We start from the raw sequence: 20624 nt of genomic DNA on the forward strand, positions 1-20624 counted from the left end.
TAAAAAACTTTGGCCAACCCGGACTCCACAAGTCGAAATTCAAGTAGGAGAGCAGATTGTTAAAGCCATACTGGATACCGGCTGCGAGCTGAACCTGTGCAGTACCGAGGTGTGGAAGCGCATTTCGCAAGAGATATCAAGCCCGCAATTGAAGCGCTGCCAAGATATACGTTTAGTAGATTTCTCAGGAAAAGTGAAAGAAAACCCAGTTGGATATGTTACTATTGGAAGTAAAGTGGGGCAGATGGATACCCTGATCGAGGTATATGTAGTTAAAAGTCTCAGCATAGACATGATATTGGGGATGGATTTTTTGGCCCAGTATGAGGCACATATTAACATAAAAAATGGCAAATTGCGATTGCAGCACGATGGTGTTAGTGAGACTGCCGAGTTTTCACATGAAAATAATGCCACAGAAATTAGAGACTGTTTTTATGTGTTTGAAGAAACCCCGGATTGCCTTGGCGAAGATGTGAAAAAACGAATAGAAAAACTGGTTTGCGAGTTGGATACGTGCAGCTTGGAAGACAAAGTTGGCTTTAGAAGAGTTTTGCTCGATCTGGCAGAAGTTTTCGCAAAGAAACCCGGTACGTGTAAAGTTTACACCCACGAGATAAAAGTGAAAGGAGAAGATCCCGTAGTGTCGCATGTCTATCCCATAGCCTATGCCTATCGGCCCGAGATTCGCAGGCAGATAAGAGAAATGCTGGAATGGGACATCATCCGTCCGTCAAGTTCATGTCATCTCAACCCTTTACTGGCAGTGAAAAAGCCAGGGGGAAAAGGGCTACGCATCTGCATCGACTTCCGGGCGCTCAACCAGCGTTGCCAACTCCAAACAGTGAAAACATTAAATCTGAATGAAATTTTACAGCTTTTCCACGGGAAGAAAGTCTTCTCAAAACTGGATATGAACAGTGGATTTTGGCAGCTAAACTTGTCCGAGGACAGTAAGTCATTCACGGCTTTCCTATTTGAGGGTAATTTATATGAATTTCAAGTCATGCCGTTTGGACTTTCAAACGGAGTACAAGGCTTCACCAACGCCATGAACGCAGTACTGGGGCCAGAAGTGAACAGTTTCTGTCTAGCTTACGTTGACGATCTAATAATTTTTTCGGATGATGTACAATCACACTTGCAACACATCCAGATTGTACTAAAGAAGATAAAAGACGCCGGCATGACGATTCAGCTGGAAAAATCAGCATTCTTTCAGAGAGAGATCGAGTATCTGGGACATGTAATCAACACCGAAGGAATAAAACAGCACCCTAAGAGATTTGAAACGATTAGGCAATTGAAACGACCAACCTCCATTAAGGGAATACAACGCTTATTAGGGATCTTTCAGTGGCATGCAAAATTTATTAGGAACTTTGCCCAGCTAGCAGCGCCACTGTACGAGCTCCTGAAACAGAAAAAAAAGTGGAAGTGGACAGACGAGCAACAAAAAAGTCTTGACGATTTAAAGGACGCCGTTTGTGAAGAACTACAGTTATACCACCCTGACTTTGAGGACAAGTTCTATGTTCAGAGTGATGCGAGCCTACGCGGATTAGGAAGCTGCCTGTACCAAATAAAAGATGGTGAGAAGCGCATTATCCAATATGCGAGCAGATCACTCAAAGGCGCCGAGACGTCATACAGCATCAACGAGCTCGAATGTCTAGCCATTATATGGTCAATCAAGAAGTTCCATGTGTACCTGGCGGGCAGAGAGTTTCTCGTTGTCACAGACCACAAAAACCTACAGTGGTTACAAACAGCCAGAGACTGGAACAGCAGACTGACCCGCTGGAGTTTGCAGCTTCAGAATTACAACTATAAAATTGTACACTGCAAGGGGAAGGAAAATGTAGTCCCAGATAGCCTTTCACGGTATAATGAAGGAGCAGGCGTGACAACAAGCCATGTGTATTACATCTTTCTAGGAGAACGGATGCTGACAGGTTACACCGCGGAGCAGTTTGCAGAAGAGCAACGGAAAGATGAAAACTTGCTGAAAATTGTACAACAACTAGATGGCAACCCTGATCGAGACGAAAGGAAGGACAGGAGAGTGAAAGAATATTTCCACCTACAAAACGGAATCCTGGTCAGGGAAGATTTCCACGATAACAGCCAGATAAAGATCTGTATACCGAAACACCTCACCGAGAAGGTGTTGAATGAAAGTCACGAGAAAACGGGGCATTTCGGTTTTGAGAAAACCTGGAGGTTGTTGACAAACAACTACTATTGGAAGGCAATGCGCAAAGACCTAAGAAACTGGCTGAGAGATTGTGAAACGTGCGCGGAAACAAAGCCTGGAAAACAAAAGAAGAACCGCATCCTTTCGTCGCTGAGCGCTCCGCACGCTCGTGCCATCGTCGCGGTTGACCTGGTAGGTCCCTTGCCCCGGTCAAAAACCGGGGAGAAGTACCTTTTCACCGTGATGGATCTGGCTACCCGTTTCCTGGTGGCATACCCAGTTAGATCATCTAACACGAGATTATTGCTGAAATATTTGACGAGATTCTATTTTGTCCACTTAGGGACGCCAGAGTGTATTCTTAGTGACCGGGGACCACAGTTTTTGAGCAACGAGTGGAAAAGCACGTTGCAGGACTACGGAGTGAAAGTAATGCTAACCGCCCCTTATCACCCAGCATCCAACCCGGTTGAGAGGCTACATGCTGAGATAAATAGACTAATGCGCGTGTTCTGCAAGGATAACCACCCAGCATGGAGCGAACACGTGACATCCATAGTGTTATTGCTAAATTACACTGTATCTGCCTCCGCGGGATACACCCCGGCAGAGCTCTTTATAGGACACACAGGAAACAAAACACTTCTAGAACACTTCGGCATAAAAGCTCAGGAAGAGGAAGTTCGCTGGGAAGAGAAGCTAATAATGGCAGAGGCGAAAGTCACAAGAAAGAAGAAAGAAAATAATGAAAAGCAGAGCAAATCTGGAGAAGAGATCAAAGAAGGAGACCTTGTATTCAGGAAGAGCCATTATTTAAGCTCACAGATTGATAAAAGGATAAGCAAATTTTTTAACTTGTACGAAGGTCCATTCCTGTGTGAAGAGAAACTGGGGAACAGGATATTCCAGTTAATCGATTGTAGAAATGGGAAGTCGGCGACGCCACAACACGTGGACAATTTGAAAAAATGGAGATGTTCAGAAAAGAAGAGGGAAATATGGCTGGCACATCTGGAGCAAAACGGGAATCTGCCAGAAAGGGAAAACAACCACTAAAAGACCCAGAAAGTAAACAATAGGGAGATTAGAGGTTACAATTTTTTATATTAAAAGGCAAAAAATGTAAACATTTCTTATAATTAATGCAAGAAGTATGCAAACATATGTGTGAGAGGGAACAAATTGCAAATCAAATATTTACTTATATCTTATTTAGCTTATTATTCAGTATTCACATTAATATGTATAAAACTACAGGGTGTATCCAAAGTTAGTATATATGTGGTAATATGCGTTGAGATTTTGATGTTAAAATGTACTTTATATTGTATTCTTGTATACTTTATCATATTTGTTTATATTCTCATAATTATAGTACAATTACAGAAAGTATAACCTCATTCTAATGTGGAGTTAAAAGTTATACAGTCCAGGGTTCGAGTCCCTATTCAGACGCCTAAGTGTGCGGTCACTAACAAATATCATTAATATGTGGTATGAATTTTTTCCTGTCACTCGCAAGTTCGCTCTGAAAAAAATTCATAATTAAAAGGAGGGGAATGTTATAACGGTCAAATATTGAGTGACAAGTAATTAATCTAATTGCCCGTTAGTAGGAATTAATTGCAATTGGTATTATTAATATCCGTCGCGAATACAGGTGTCTAGCGAACTGCCTTAGCCAACACTAGCTTGCTCAACCACCGTTTTTCGCCCGAATTCGGATTTACATGCATTCTTATGGGAATAACAAGAAAAATGCAACTTCTAAACCAATGGACCGAATTTGATGAGATTTCAACCAGCGGAAGACCACATCATGAAAGTACTGATTCCAAGATTTGAGCCTAATCAGAACAGAACTACGGGAGTTATGAATTATTAAAGATTCATCGCTGAATTGAAAGGGAGAAGCTACCCTACTGAGATGTCCTTGCTTTTCGTGACTGACTACAATGGAGAAAGAGTTAGCCTAATCTCTGCGCGAGGGGCTGCTACCAAAGGTTAAGGACCGGAGTGAGCATTGACCAGGATAGGAGGACAACGGTCAAAGCACCAGAAACAATAAACAAGCACCTGATCATAGAGGGTAGCGCGTCACTACGTTCAAATCTGGAATAAAAGGGATGATTTGAAACAGTTTTACACAGTTTTGCCTACAATCGCCACCGGAGTGTGAGCTACGCGCGACCGAGCTGCGAGTTGCAAGCAGACTCGAGGTCTGGATTTGTTTTTCCTCGAGTGAGTGTTTCAGAGCCATGGAGTAGAGCAGAATAGAACCAGGGGATCGTTACTCCCCTCGCCGTCAACGCATCCGTGCACATACGTGTGGTTATGTGAGAATAACGCCAGACACGTCCACCCGTGTCAATCGTCCGAAACAACGTCCTAAGTAGTGAAAGTTAATAACATTTGATATCCATGTGAAACCGCGAATGGCTCATCGCGTATGTTCGTCTCATCGCCCAAGTCACGTATCTGTACTTACGAGTGACCGCGAAGAACTGACCTATTATTGCGCAAGTTGTCGTATGGAGTCGACAGTGAACGAGTGAAGCCAGGATCCGATGAGGCCAGATGGAGCTGCCGACTGATCCACTTTCGCCAACCAGGATAACCGCGAGGTGCAACGATGGAGTGTGGGGAGGCCTTCCAAAACTGTAGGACCACTTTCACCCAACCCAGGTCAGAGGGAATGCAGCGAAGGTAAGATCCAACCATGTGCGTGTGTGAGAGAGATGACGACAATCTACCGCGAATCTGCGTAAATCAAATCATTGCTTAACTTAAATCAGCGCTATGGCATCCCTAGGCATCTGTTTTCCGGCGGAGTAATCAAATGTTAAAGATGAGAGTTTATGTTAACAGCAAACAATAGTTTATTGAATATATTTATACCTTCAGAAAATATAGAAGGGGTTCGCACAAGGAACAATTATTCACTTTATGCTTAAAATCCTAAACGATAAATTGTAAAAGGCAATGTAGCCAGACATAACAAGAGTATGATCAAAGTAGTAATTAATCTAACCTTTGTAATTGTCATATTGTCGCCATATGCCATGGAATGAGAGTATGAATGTGAGATCGAGTGAAAGAGGGCAAGATGTACTGTGTTTTTATCTGTGCTTTAATATATGTGTATATTCAGAAACACCGTAGTATTATGTAACGTCATTTCAGGTATTTAAAATCATATCCTCCTAGGTTTATTCTCGGTAACTCCGACTGTTAGGCACTTATCCTGACCGTATTATATTTCATGTAATGTTTAATTCGCCCAGCAGGTGAGGCGAGAGATTCTTCGTTGTTGCGTTGCTAAGCTCAGCTCAGTTGAGTCAGTTGAGTTAATTAGTTATTTATTAAATTAGCAGCCCGTGACAGCCTGGATGATTTGACGTGGAATTATGGATGAATTGAAAGAAATGAAAAACACACCATGCAAATAAGAATCCTTCATAGTAAGTGTTCAATGTGAAAATTGAGGCCTATCCGCTTCTTTTATTAAAGTTGGAAGGTCCACTTCAATTTCTGTATTTGAAAGTCTCAGAAGGTGAAGCAGTGAAGAATGTGCCAGTCGGCTTCTGTAGCGGTTCTTGATGAACTTCATTGAAGAAAAAACCCTTTCACACGTGCATGTGCTGCCGAACATCGATGTCATTCTTTGCCCAAAACTACAAAGGTTTGGAAAGTGTTTCTTTGAAAGGTATTTGAAAAACTCTCGCCCCTTTTCTTGCCTAGTTTGAAGGAACACATCGCCTTGCAAATCACGCAATTCAAATTGGAGAGAAGCTTCTTGTTCTCGATGTTAACGCCAAGAGGATTGCTAAATAGCTGGATGCTGCTTTTAAGTTCTTCAAAATCTTTAACTCTGGAGTCAAACTCATCCACTATTTCTTTAACATTTGCACTGAATTCAGAAAAGTCCAGTGTCCACATTTTTCTCCTGTCATCGATTTTGCTCCATCTGTTACAATGCATGAACACTTAAAAAAACCTCCGATCTAATCTACCGAAAGTTACGTAACTTTAGATTCTTCTGATGATCATTATTAACTGCAAAATCAATTTGCTACGACCCTGGGGGTACGTACAAAAATGTTATTTACCACGGCTACAGATATCTTAATCTCAGGGGATAGGTTCTTTATTCGAGAATTCCAAATAAGAAAGCGTTTTTATAGCCAAGAGGATATAGTTAAATGCGGATCTATATTCTGAAAACTATACATAATACAGAGAAAATATATAACGAAGCTTGTATATACATTGAAATATATATATATATATGCTAATTCCAAATTTACGTCGGTTATATTCTTCTTATACATATATGAATAATTGAAAGGAAATCTTCTTCTTTTTTCTCGTAATTTCTGGGGAAAGGCTTCTTCTTCCTTCTATTTTTGGAAAAGGCTTCTAATTTATTGTCTTTCCTTTTAAAGCATAATCTTCTTTATTATATACTATATGCGTTCGCTTTCCCCGTTTCTTTGGCAAACGATACAAGCTATACCTATAGAAAGAGTAGGGTCGACTAAACTGACAATAGCGCCACCTCGCATGTAACGACCAAAAGGGGAATAGCCCAGGATCGCTAACAGCAAGCGCTGCCTATGGCCCAGTGCGTCTAATAAGAGGTGCTTCGGGGCGTCTAATTTGGACAGCGCCACCGAGGGACGGACAAATACAAAAGCTGACGATGTTCTCCACGTCAGAGGTATTAAATCAAATTCTGATCACTAGGATCAAAAAGGTGAGAGAGATACATTTATGAATTCATTTGCTCACTTATTAACTTTCATAATTGTTTCATATACGAGCACATTCTTATTTATCTTAATTAGCTATATACAACATTTTATCCACTCCTTCTATAATTTTTATACTCTTCCTTTATGTATTTTGCATTTACTATAATATATATAATCGCTCTTCTCCGCTCCTAGTTTCTACAATGAACTCTGCTCTTCTTTATATAGCGTGCTGCCATCTATCGTCGCTCTCGGGAAACATTTCTTCCTTGTGCTTTTCATTGTCTCTTCGGAACTGGCACGTGACAAATTCTACCTGTGATATTGTCGTTCTTCACAGAGCTTCCGTTCCTTCAGTAAAAATAGAACGTATTTTAATAAAAATACATAAAATTAATGTATTTTGCAAACTGGCTCCGCGGGCCGCAAAAAATGGCATCGCGGGCCGCATGCGGCCAGCGGGTCGCCGGTTGGAAACCCCTGCTCTAAAAGGACTTCTAAGCAGATGTAGGCGGCCATTTTTCTGGAATATCGCACCGGTTTTTCGTAAGGAGAGGAATTTTTGAAAACTGCTTGACTGTCTCAGGCCAAAGATCCTGTTGACCCTGAAAATTTAATGAAAATAGTCACGGATAATTTGCCGAGCAAATGCACTTATGCAGCCTACTTTATAGTACCTGTTGGTGCGAGAAACCAAAGCTTACGGATATTTATTTATGATTGTGTAAAATATACAGTATAGCCGCTAGCGACTGGTATAGCATCTCACCAAACATGATCTGCCTAACCTACTCAGGTATGCATCTTGTAGCAGAAATAAACATCCGTGGTGGAGTTGTTATCACAACGTGCTACAACGCCAGAGGTCCCGGGTTCGTATCCCGGCATGGGTGTTCTTTACGAGTGTCCCTTCATCAATTTCATCATATCATCCCTCATCCCCATCTTCGCCATTAGCCTAAAGTGACAGGAAAGCTAAGTTAAATGAACTTAACCAATCAATAAACGAAAGCTAACCTGTCTATGCTTATTTCTGCTGTTAGTTGCTTACGTGAGTAGGCAGATCTCCAAGTTGCGATAGCCATCCATAGACGCTCGTAAACGGTATAGTTGAGATCCGTGTTATATTTGATGGAATGTATCTCCATGCGCGGTGGATTAAAGACTTTCGTGTGATGAGAAGGCAGCCCCCTTTTCTTAGCTGTAGGCCGCTAGGATCATAGAAAGTTTATCATTAGTTGTAGAATAGAATAGAATAGATTATAGGTTTATTTCAGTATGAGTCTTTCTTCTTTTTTCCACCCATAACCCCTCTCCTTATGCCCTCTGTTACTCGCTTGGCCCTCCCACACTTTACCTCCGCACTCGAGGTTCGGTGCACTTCGTACTCGGCTCTGATTTGTCTAGGGGTATCTTTTTTTTGTACGACAATGCACGTGGGTTGCTACAAGTCAACATAATTATATAATTAACTATAAGAGACAACGGATAACCTTTGCGAAACCTTATTGCTATAGGGGGATAAATTACCTTGTCCAGCTTGTGTGAAATTAAAAACGGAAATTTTTGGTATTTTCTATAAGTTTAATTAACGTAAAATTTCAAGTATATACAAGTCGTATCCGAACGTTCATTTCTCTAATTATTTATCGGGCCAAAACTCTAATTTTGATGTTGGAATCTCTATTGTTTGTACCTGGATGCTTTACATTTCATGAATTACATCTGAAGTACGCTTGTCACAAGGTAGACTCGCGTTACTCCAAGAAACGTCTTAACAGGCGCTAGGCCGCCCGACGTGTACATTTCTCAACCTCCACGGTGACAAGGCACTAGGCTGCCCGGCGCACCGTAATCACTTCAAAATAACATTCAGTACAACTACCTTTTTACCTGTAAACTGGACACCAAGGCACTAGCTTGCCCGGCAATCCAATCTCTTACAGCATCCGTTTCGGGAGACCTGTCCTCCGGTCCTAGCTAACCGAAGCAAAAACAGCCTCTCCCTTCCAAGTCTCAGTTCCAACAGCCGACCTCCCCCTCGAGATCTGGGAGTTTATATATGTTTGGTTGGCGTCTGTTGCCAACCGTCCTTCTTTCAAAATTTTTAATCTTTAAGAGCTAAACTGCCCGCTTTTCTTCTGAACGTTCGAAACACGAAGAAAGAACAGATAGCTACATGGTATTTATACATGGAATAATACGAATCTAAAAATGCATAATAAATTGATTTACACTAATCACACATATATATGTTTATACACTTGATTACCCAATTAATTAACATATTAATAAATATTACAATAAGAAAAAAAACACTGTTGCCCTGACACGGGGGCAGGGTAACACCTCACATGTTCAACTTTACCTTTCCTAGTAATTGTGGGTTCTTCTCTCACTACAATCTATGAACCTCTTTCATATTTCTTATAATTTTACACTTAAAGCACTAGTTATTATATTGTCAAGAAGAAGCTTTCTGCACACCGCTCTCAAGCACTTCCACTCCCGTCCCTCAACCTATTCGCTCTCTTTGTCCAGACGCAATGTAGGAAAGTTCCCACGTCCCTTATTTGAGTTTCGTCCCTTCCAGCCATTTCCAAGAGGATATTGATGACTTATATCGAATGACTTCGTGTTAGTTTTGCATGTTTAGAGGTGGCGACCCTCCACCTCAATTTGCCCACGGCCTCCCCGATGGCGTAGTGGTAACATCATCGCCTTGCAATCAAGGGGTCCCGGGTTCGATACCCAGTGGAGGCACATAGTGGTTCGGATCCCACTTTAAACTGTAGGTCCAGTCCCGATTAGCCTTCTTGTACATAAAATGGACTTAAAAGACAAAAACTCAAATCAATTCGCCCACGGTCTCGTGTGGCGTAACTTTAGATGGATATTGCCTGAACTTATCCTATCCTGATCCTTCACTATATGGTAGTTGTTTACCCAGCAAAAAAGGGGCAATTGAAGAATAACAATTTTTGTCTATAGAGCCATCTTCTCCTCAAAAATAAATAACATTATAAGAAAAATACACTCATTACAATAAATGCATTGCCTTTTAATAAAGAAAACAGGAAGAATGCACAACCTTACATGTAACACGGATTTAAAAAGTGAAAAAAGCTTGCAATATATAAAAAAATCTGATCATGAACATCCGATGATACGATACGAACATTTAAGATAAAAGTGCATTTGAGTGTCTTTATTTAAGGTCTCTTCGAGTTCCGTCTGCCCGATGATTTCCCTCCTTGGTGCCTGGACATGTTGGGCTTTTCCCTGCTCTTTGATCTCGTCCGCATCGTTCTGGAGTACAGGGTGAAGGGTGCAGTCTGGGGCTTCTCGGTGTAAATGGTAGCTGGACTTCCGCTGCGTTTGCCTGGAGTATTGCTGCGACTGGGGCATTTCCCCATCTTCTTACCTCGAGGAACGAGTACCTCTTCTTCGTGGTGCTGGCAGTGAGTACCCTCTCGATGCTTGCGCCCTCTTCTGGTTCTGATTTTCTCCAGAAGCTCGTCGGCCGCTATGATGCTGTTTTCCGGCTTCTGCGGCTTCAGAGGTGCTCTTGGTGCGTGACGGTTCTCCTGAGTTTCCAACGTGTCCTTCTTAGTCTTGGACATCTTTCCTAGTAAGAGCCTCTCCTTCATTGCATTCAGGTAGTCCCCTTGTGTTCTGATGTAGCTACTCGTCAAGGCTTTCTCGAAGATAGGCGTTGTCCTCCTGTAGAGGTGCTTAATGTCTTCCTCTGACGTTTCCTTCTCCACATCCAGTATCTTCTGATCAACCTCTTGGGCTTGTCTCAGATTCCACGACACGCTCTTCTGCTTGAGACTGTAGACGCCGAACTCATGTTCAGGGAACACGCCCGTGTTGTTCTTGGTCCTCATTCTATAGTTGTCCCCCTGGCGCCATAGAACCTTTCGCTTTTCCTCCAGCCACAACTGCTGATTCCCGATTATGGATCCCGGGCGACATATTCGCATCCACGCAATAACTTCATTTGGTGCGAATCGATAATGTTTTATAATATAGCTCCCTATCAGGCACCCGGTTCTCCCAAGGCCTGCTTTGCAATGAACAGCTATGGCTCCCTTCGCCTTTTCGCAGATATTGAGAAACTGTTCCACGATCAGATCCGAAGGACTGCTACCGTCCACAAAGAAGAGGTCTCTGTGATCGAACCCGGCATGTATGAATCTCTTTGCGTCGTATGATTTTTTGTTCAGCCTTATCACCGTGCTCACGTTGTTCTTGCGAAAGTAATCGAAGTAGAATTCTGGTTCGTGCTGCATGATGAAAGGCACTGATTTGTCAGGTTTCTTGCCGCAAGGACCGCTGAAAGCTATGAACTTTCGCGGTACTATCCAGCTCAGATCGCCGTTTTCAATTCTCAAATAATTATTGTACTCGTTGACATCAAAGTCGTCGAAATCGAAGAAGCCCATTTTCAGAGCCTTGTGTACCGCATCAAGGCAATCCAGCAACGACAAGTGATACACTGGCAGTCCAACTGAAGCATCTCTGTATGCCATGAAAGGTGGACCCTTTGCAGCCATAAGAACATTGAAAGCTTCCTCAGGCGTTCTGTTCAGGTGTATAATAGAAAATGCAGCAATCAGGAACGCTGCATTGGCCCTTTTATGAGGATCCATTGTTGTAGCATGAACAATTTTCTTATTTACAAGGCTAGATGATTCCAAGAGTCTCTGTAGCTTCTTACAATACATGTACAAGCAGCCTAGATTGAGTGGTCCGAAGTCGTAATAAAATCCTTCGTACACTAGTTCCTTGTCTATTGAGAATTCGTAAACATCATGTGTGGAGAAAGTCCTAGTTGGAACCCACAGCGTGACAAAGTACAAGCGGTCTTTGATGTATTCTGCAATCGAGACCACATTGTTTCTGTACTTCTGCAGCAAGAAATCGTCCTTTGGCCTTGTACGGTTCTGATGTGGAATCATTGTATATCTCGGCGAAGTGCGAGGCATGTTAATATCGAAGCAACATTCTGTTTTATCAATACCTATCAGCCTATGGAGAACATTCTGACACACTTATTTGGCCAGAGTCTCTAGCTAAATACGTGAACGTTCAAACACACAAGCATCCATTACAAACTCTACACGTTTTCAATCAAAAATCAGGATGAAGACACACATGTATATTTTACCTTAATTCAAGTCCAATTCAGTTAGTATGTTTTCTGGGTCAGCGATGAAGCACCTCACTTATTATAAGCCCTCTCGACTCGATTTTCGTGACTATGGATCTTCAAGCAACACTCCAACTCGACAATTTACCATGATTTCTACTGACTGCAGTCGTGGCTTGAAGTCCAATTTAATTTTGCCCCCTCTGCTATGCATCATCCCTGGAAATCAACAAAATCAAGAACAATACAAAAGATAAGACAAAACACTGCTTCACCACAGTTCAAAGATAAGAAAGACTGTTCACTTTTTCTCAATATATTACCTATACCAGGGTAGAAAATCCGGAAAGAAAGATCTGTCCGTTTATTTCTTTACTGATCAAATTCGTGTCTTCACTATTTTGCCAGTAATGGGGCCATTTATTTACTTCGAATATCAATTTGGCCACGTTATCACAAATAAATGAACTGCAGGAATGAGAAATGCCGTTCAGTTCCTCTCCTCTAATGTTTGCGATCATGCACAATTTCCTTATTACGAGCATAGTACAGTGGGATCCATTAGTATTACCGTGAAAATTGTACATGACTATTTTCATTAATTTTTGTCTTACATCCTGTGTGTTTTTAAGCGATGGATTTTTTTGTATGCTGGTGCAAAAGTTGTCAACAGCTTGTTTTGAGTTTTCTTTGAATTTTTGGAGCTCTTGTTGAGTCAAATGAAGTGCGCGAACATGGTGATGGACAATTTGCACGGTAATACTCATGGATCGCACTGTACAAACACAACAAAACATTTTCGTACCGAAAAAAATTAGTATAGTGGGATGCATGAGTAATAATACCACGCAAATTGTCCATTTCTTCTCTATATTTTACCTAGTGAGAGCTTTAAGAATTGAAACAACCTCTACGTAAAAACTAATTCCTTATAAGCACGTTGGATGCAAAAGGAAAAAAATAATTAAAATAGTCATGGGCAATTTGCATCTCACTGTACATAGGGTGCTATATGTTTTTAAATATAACATTAGCAGTCTGATAAATAATATGACATGAATTGTGTAATTTACGTATATATAGAAGGATCCGTCCCTAAGCTTTTTAATTTTAATTTGGAATATTGCGCATAACTTTAGTTTACTAGCAGTTTCTATTTGTAAATCAAACAAATTGTTACTTTTATTATGTGCATTCCTTCAAGGTTTTCTGGTTCGTCACTAAATAAGGAATGAATATCATAATATTTTTTTCAAAACCTACAAGCTTTAGCTGACTAACAATTAAAACTTTATGCAGGTAAGAAAAGAAGTAGGAACATTCCAGCGTTACGTATTTGACATTTTACACACAGAATGTAAGGCTCTAGACATGAGATTGGATTAAAATATTCATAATGAACTGATTTCATAGAATTACGAAGTACTTTATGGTATCTGCTAACAAATGAAGAAAAAAACTTTAGTATGATGGCATGGCCTGAATGCATGAACAACATTAACAAGAGTGTGTAACGTGTGTGACGCTTTAAAAATGTAGCAAATGTTGACTGCAATTGTCTGTGAAGCACATAGGCTGCAGATGCTAGTGATTTTTATTGGTGAAATGCGCAAATTATATACATTCACAAACATCTAAACTTTAATGCAATTAAAAACAATGGTAATTTCTGTATTAATTGATTTTGTTATTTACATGGAGTAGGGGGCTTCCCCAGGCGCACAGTGGTTCGGATCTCACTTTAAACTGTAGGCCCAGTCCCTATTAGCCTTACTGTGCATAAAGTGGACTTAAAACACCAAATCAATCAATCAAACATGGAGTAGGACCACTTTTCGTGGAATGCTACTTAGCAATATCTCCATGCTGATGAAGGTGACACTCTTTCCCTCCCAAACACACAAAATCGTAACACAACTACATGGTATCTACTAACCGGCAATTACTTGAATTCCGGAAATTATTGGCATCGGGAATTGTGTATGAATTCTGTGACTTTACCTTATAAACGTGGAAAATTTGGAGCACCTATTATCCAAACCCCATAACTTCTAGAAATTCATAAAGAATCCGATGTATTTGTTTCCGGGTGACTTTCTTTTATTTTTACCGAGGATATTGTTAGAAGATTCATAGGTATGGTTAGAAATAAAAAGGAACAGAATAAATCCTAATTTTATCAACGTGCTTGCTGAGCAACGAGTTTTGTCGTATCTAGTAGATACAGTAAACCATGTGAAGGAGAAAGGTCAAAGGTTTTACGAAATTATTCTGGCCTTGGTGTCACACTCCTTCACATTTTCGTTTCTCATTTGCTTTGGAAGCAGATCCTTCTGTCTGAAGATTATCGAAGGCGTTTTAATTTCATTTTTATAAGTAAAAACATTTCTTAATCTCTATTTCGTTATTTTGATTAAATAAATACAAATAATGATTTATTTAAGTTCCAGAAGGTCCTACACGGTAACGTCGTCGCGTTGTAATCAAGGAATCCCGGGTTCGATACCTGATGCAAACACATAGTGGTTCGGATGGCACTCTAAAATGTAGGTGTAGTCCCGATTAGCCTATCTCTGCATAAAATTGTCTTAAAACAAAAATTCCAACAAATAATTCCCCGGGAAATTTACTAGTGCAAATTTCATGTCTTTATGGATGTCCCAAAAAATCCGCTCGTAAATATTTAGTGTAAAATATTAATGCCAAATAGTTATATTACAAAATTTTGGTCTTGTCTTGGATTTTTGGAAATGTTGCATGAAAGAACATTGAATTAACTTGAGTTGCCATCTCTGAACCATCTCACTGATTGGGAATAAGTAGTAATGATGTAACTTGTTCCCTCTGGTACTAAATGTCTGTGATACATTAAAGAAACCAATTTGAAAAGCTGAAACTTCCATGTGGCACAGATATTATGCTTTGCAATTTTGCAACAGCGATGCAAGGGAAGTAGTGTAAGCAGGTTTGAAAGTGGAAGAGGAATAAACCGAGCGTCTATCGCATTCTGAGATAAGATCCGCTCATATTTTCCCCCTTTTTATATGCATAGAGTGAATATAATCTTTATTCTTATTAATTAAAGGATGTTAAGAAGCGACAGGGTGTAAAACGCACTAACAAATGACGACATGAAGATTCTAATCTCGTCCGGAGTTGGCTCCTCTCTCTGCATATGGTCTCCACTTCACGTTTAAGTAACTCGCTCCATTGTTTGTGGCGCCGTGAACAAAGCAAGGGATCCCTTCCCACGAGACCTCCACGTCTTCCTTGTGAGGAAGATGGGGGTTACAGAAAGAGTAACAACCATCTCGATATCATACGGTGTGATTGTCCTGCACGATGTCTTCCAACAACGGCGTCGGGAGAGAGTTTGGTTGGAGTCTACTCCTCTATATCTCTCTCTCATTCTCTCTCTCTGATACCTGTGATATATGCCGACCTTCGTGGCGGAGTGATTAGCACACACGCTATACCAGGGGGAAAAGGGGGGATTCCCCCCACCGACAATCTTGACCTAAAAAATCCTCCCCCCAAAAAATTTTCCGGGCGGAGAGTTTTTCTTGTAACAACAAAATATAAGCAATTAGTATTTACTAGGGATGTGCCGAAGCCGATTACAGATGTATGAAAATCGGCAGAAATTGACACATCGGTATAGGAATCGGCAAAAATCCGATATTTAAACCGGTAGATAATACTAGAGTTTTACCTTCTAATAAATTTTATATTTTAGTTTTGTAAGATTTATTGAAAATTTGGTTACGATTCGTCATTATTGCAGAGTTTTTGTAATAGAATTATTGCAAACTCTCATTCAGAGTATAAACCTAACTATAAATCGGAAATAAAACAGTACATTGCTAAACCAGGATCTGCTGTTGTATTGGAAATTCAAAAATGAGTATTCAAACCTGAAGCAAGTGCTGAGAAAATACTTGGGCATACCTGCTGCATCAGTATTCAGTGATTGAGTGTTCAGTGTTGCCGAACAGATTTGCGATAAGAGAAGAAGTAGGTTACTTCCTGAAGCGCTTCCAAATCTCGTGTTTCTGAAGTTGAATCTGGCAGAAAAGGAATTAATTTTGCATTTCAAAGAACTGCTTGTGTACTAATGTTAAATCTCTAGGTTCACATAACCTTTTGTAGATGCAAATGTACATTCGCATCTCTTGAGAATATCGTATGTATATACATATGATACGCAATAGAAATGTACATAGCAAATTTATTTTTGTCATGCAGAAAATAACATCCCATTTCTGTTTAATAATGTTATGTATCGGAATCGGTTAAATATCGGCATCAGTTCCAAAAATTATCGGCGAGTACATCGGCATCGGTAAATTTTCAGCTTCGTCACATCCCTAGATTTACTTCTTATGCACTTTGCTAAGGATAATATCGAAAACACACACACAAAAGTGAGTGCGGAATGCTTTCTCTCTTTATCAAGAGATTATTACTGTCTACACGAATAACAATATGCCGGCAATAAAAGAAGAATGCAAGTCAAACAATAATTATAATAGTTTTGTATTCATACAAAAATTAAACAAAAGATTGTACATAACAAAACTATTTCGTAATTTATTGACATCTTTAACCTGATAGTAAAGGAATTAATTTGCTACTTTACACATATCTGATATACATATATAAAAGTAACTAATTAATTACTTTGTGTATTTAATAACAATGTTTTAAAAAATATTTAGTAATTAATTAACTTTTATATTTAATAACATTATAAATATCCATATCATAATAATTTATGTATATATATATATATATATATATATATATACACACACACACACACACACACACACACACACGTATATGGGTGTAGATTAAGATCTTTTCCCCCCACCAGTCTTCAATGATTCCGCACCCTGAGCTATACTCTATACCGGGAATCTAGGGGACAAGGTCACGCATAGCAGCAGAAAAGAGGAGAAGGAGAGTGGACGGAGCGAATCACGTCCCCTCTCACGTCTGACGTCACTACTTGCGCAGAGGCATTTTTTCGTTCCCTTGCTCCAGAGATTCCCGGGACAGAGTATAGGTCGCCTTCATCAATTGCATCATCACACATCCTCATCCCCTAGAAGAGCAATGTAAAATATCCTAATTCGACCAATCGATCAAGTATAGCTATACGTACTTGCCACTTTTGGACTTAGGGCTAATCGCGACGATGAGGATGAGTGATGATATGATGAAATTGATGAAGGAACCAACACATCCTCAGGCCAGGAATCGAACCGCGGACTCGTGCCGCTCTCAGCTAATCACTCTGCACTGCAGATCGGCTCACCAAATTCCGGTTTAGTGAATTTGAAATGGATTGTTGGTGGTGTAGACTATAGAGATCATTCAATGAGCCTCTTTATTTGCATTATACCTCATGGCGTAAGCGAAGATAAATCTAAAACATTTTGTATACCCCTTTCCCCCCTCTTTGTCTATATACGAGGGTAAGTCACAGAGGCGTCTCGTGAACGCATGCGGTGCATGCTGCGCATGCGTCAATTGTAGGAAAAAGGACAGCTTGCTCTGCGACGACATTCATGAGCATTTCTACATTCTAATTTCTTCATATAGGAGAAGTATTTGTTTTACACGAGAGCGCTGAACTAAGCTTATAGCTATTACATTTCTTGGATCTGAAGTGAAAGAAAGTAATAATTATTTTCCCACAATTGATGTGGGTGCCACTTACAGTTGGCACTCGAATGACTCACTGCCGCACAAGAACGTGACTACTAGCGCCGTATACGATACACGGTGGTGCTGCCACCTACACCGACACTTGCGGAAAGGATCAATGCAACGACTGATATTCATAAAACAATTTCACATTGCAGCAATTCGAATATATTTCATTTTGCGACTTATATATTGACTTCCCCTCGTATATAAATCTTATATAGGTAATACACGTATTCATCGAATCGTGTTCGTTGATTATCTCATTGGGCCAACCTATAAAAATTCATCTTGGGATAACGAGATAATGAATAAAAGGTTTTCTTTTTTTGCAAAGCGTTAACAAAAATTAATGCGCCTTTTCCGATAATTTGGTTTGTTAGACACACAAGATATTCGCATTGGATACATTATACTTGCATTTCTAAGACAAACTAATATAAAATTGTAAAAAAGTGAATTAGAGTGAAATAATTTAAAAAATTGGAAGCATTTATATGAATGGGTTTATATGTAAACATGATATTTATCAATACATTTGAATTTTATAACTAAAATGTTGTATATTCAAAGTGATGTTGGGTATAGCCAAATGTATAGCTGTATGTCTAATAAATATATACTGTATTAGAATGTATGAAAATGGTAAGGACTTATCACTTACTTCAGTTAACAAACAACTGAGAAATATATCCTCGTTTTTACATTCCAAAAGTGTATTATACAACTAATTACACGTGATATTCGAAGGAATGTCAAAAAAATATTGAAACTGCGGGTTTCCTTTACATATCGCAGACGTTAATTGGGATTCAAGGAGATCTGATACGATGAACACACGGCATACTTTTAGTTTGCGTTTCTTCCGCCCAGCGTCTTTAATTGCGAACCTTAAGAACCCAGGCTAATTTGGTATAATAAAATCCAATTAACGCTTGTTGGTTCTTCTGCGACTTGGGAGATCACAGACACGCGCGTCTCAATCCAGCACTTAGAGAAATTTCTCACTGTCACGCTGGATGCTACAGATATGAGATCAAGGCACGTATTCGTTCCCAAATTCAGTTTATGTACACCGTAATTTGCTACACGAGGTTGTTTCTACTTGACAAATTTAATTATTTTTCCTTCCACGCTTGGTTTCATTTTATTGTTTTTTTTTTTCGGAAAAGAAAAAGAAAAGAATTCTAACAACAGTTGGGTTCCTGAAGTTGTTTATCGAAGACTTCTCATTCAAGGACGTAAAGACTTACTAATTACAAATATTAAATAATGAAAATAATGAAATAACTAAAATTAAATAATGGAGATATACTTGCTCTTTAATCGAGGATATTTATTTCCGCCAAACTTATTGGAAGGCAAGGACTATATTGTAATCATACTACTTTGAATGACAGTGGGAAAGTAGATTTATGCAAGATTTATTACTATTTTCAAGGTAATAAAATATCATCAGGAACTTTACTTCTCCTCAACTGGATCTAACAACCTTTTTCTCATATTTAATAAATATTCAATCCTTTATCTATTTGACATTAATTTCCTTGCCAGGGCAAGGTACAAATTTTCCTGACCTTAACTACACGTAAGCTAGATAATGAATACGTGCTGTTATATCACTATTCTTATACTGCCCTTTACCTATTCATGTACTGAAAATAGAATATTAATTAATTTAATATAAACATTATTATTGTTATTATTATTTTGAGACACTTGGTTCGGACCCCCCCCCCCCCCGAAACATATGTGTCTGTTCCCATTGTATTTGGGAAATGATTTTAAGTCTGCGCTGAGATAGGCAAGTAAATGCATCAGTTAAAACAAAAAATGCATATAGCCTGTAGCCCAGACCAAATGTTTCGGTGCATCATCGAGAAAGATGCAGGAAGGTGCTTCAAAAACTCATCAATTAATGCATTGAAGAACCTCTCGACACAGAAAGAAATATTCTCTTGCATCATATGATGAGCGTTGGTGTTATACCTTTACAAACGATATACAAAGATGCTTCAATGGTAAATGCGCCAAGGTAAAAAACCTCACTTTAGTGCACCAATCTATGCGTTCCTGGCGCATGAAATGCATTTGCTGCATTTAGTTTTCTGTTTGTCTGTCTAAAGTCTGTAACGCCATGAGCATTTCACTTACAGTTTAAAGCTTCATATTCTTGAAATTTTAAGTTAATTCGTCTATTATTTTGTTAAATATTAATCCCCTCACAGACAACCAGTTTAACAATACAATCAGTTTTAGAAGGAAGATCGAATGTCTAATCGATTTCACGTTTAATTTACAAATTGCGTCATATTATTCCACTAGTGTACAGTGGGATCCATGAGTATTACCGTGCAAATTGTCCATGACTATTTTCATTAATTTCTTCTTACATCCTATGTGTTTTTAAGTGATGGATTTTTGTCAAATAAAGTGCACGAACATGGTGATGGACAATTTGCACGATAATACTCATGGATCCCACTGTACCTATGAAACTACAGTGTCGCAATGTACAGATATTTAACGACTAATCAACCAAAAATAATGTTCCAATATTTTCACTGAAATGACACTTACTTGTTAGTCAATGTTATGATTGTTCCAAATATGTGCTGAGTTAGTACTTTTTACACATAAACTGTTTCTGAATTTGAAATATGCGTATATTTTTCAACTTAAGGCAAGTAACCTAAACACACCAACTGAGCATTGCAAGTGTTAGAAAGGCCTACATTCTGACTTGGGCGCCGCGGAAATATCTTGAAACACTAAGGCACCGAGAAACGAAAACGGTTGAGAATCC

General features: G+C 39.5%; 1 pseudogene across 1 annotated transcript in view; it reads right to left on the reverse strand.

The window, feature by feature from the left end:
• Nucleotides 1–9997: 9997 nt before the first annotated feature.
• The window catches only part of LOC145980431 (dual specificity protein phosphatase CDC14C pseudogene), a 37296-nt pseudogene continuing 26669 nt past the window's right edge, over nt 9998–20624 (reverse strand). The window contains exon 2 of the transcript XR_014440851.1: nt 9998–12325. The product of XR_014440851.1 is annotated as a dual specificity protein phosphatase CDC14C pseudogene (transcript). The remainder of the gene's footprint in view (nt 12326–20624) is intronic.

This window comes from Lepisma saccharinum, chromosome 27, assembly GCF_977018435.1.
Source record: "Lepisma saccharinum chromosome 27, izLepSacc3.1, whole genome shotgun sequence".
Taxonomy (NCBI): domain Eukaryota; kingdom Metazoa; phylum Arthropoda; class Insecta; order Zygentoma; family Lepismatidae; genus Lepisma; species Lepisma saccharinum.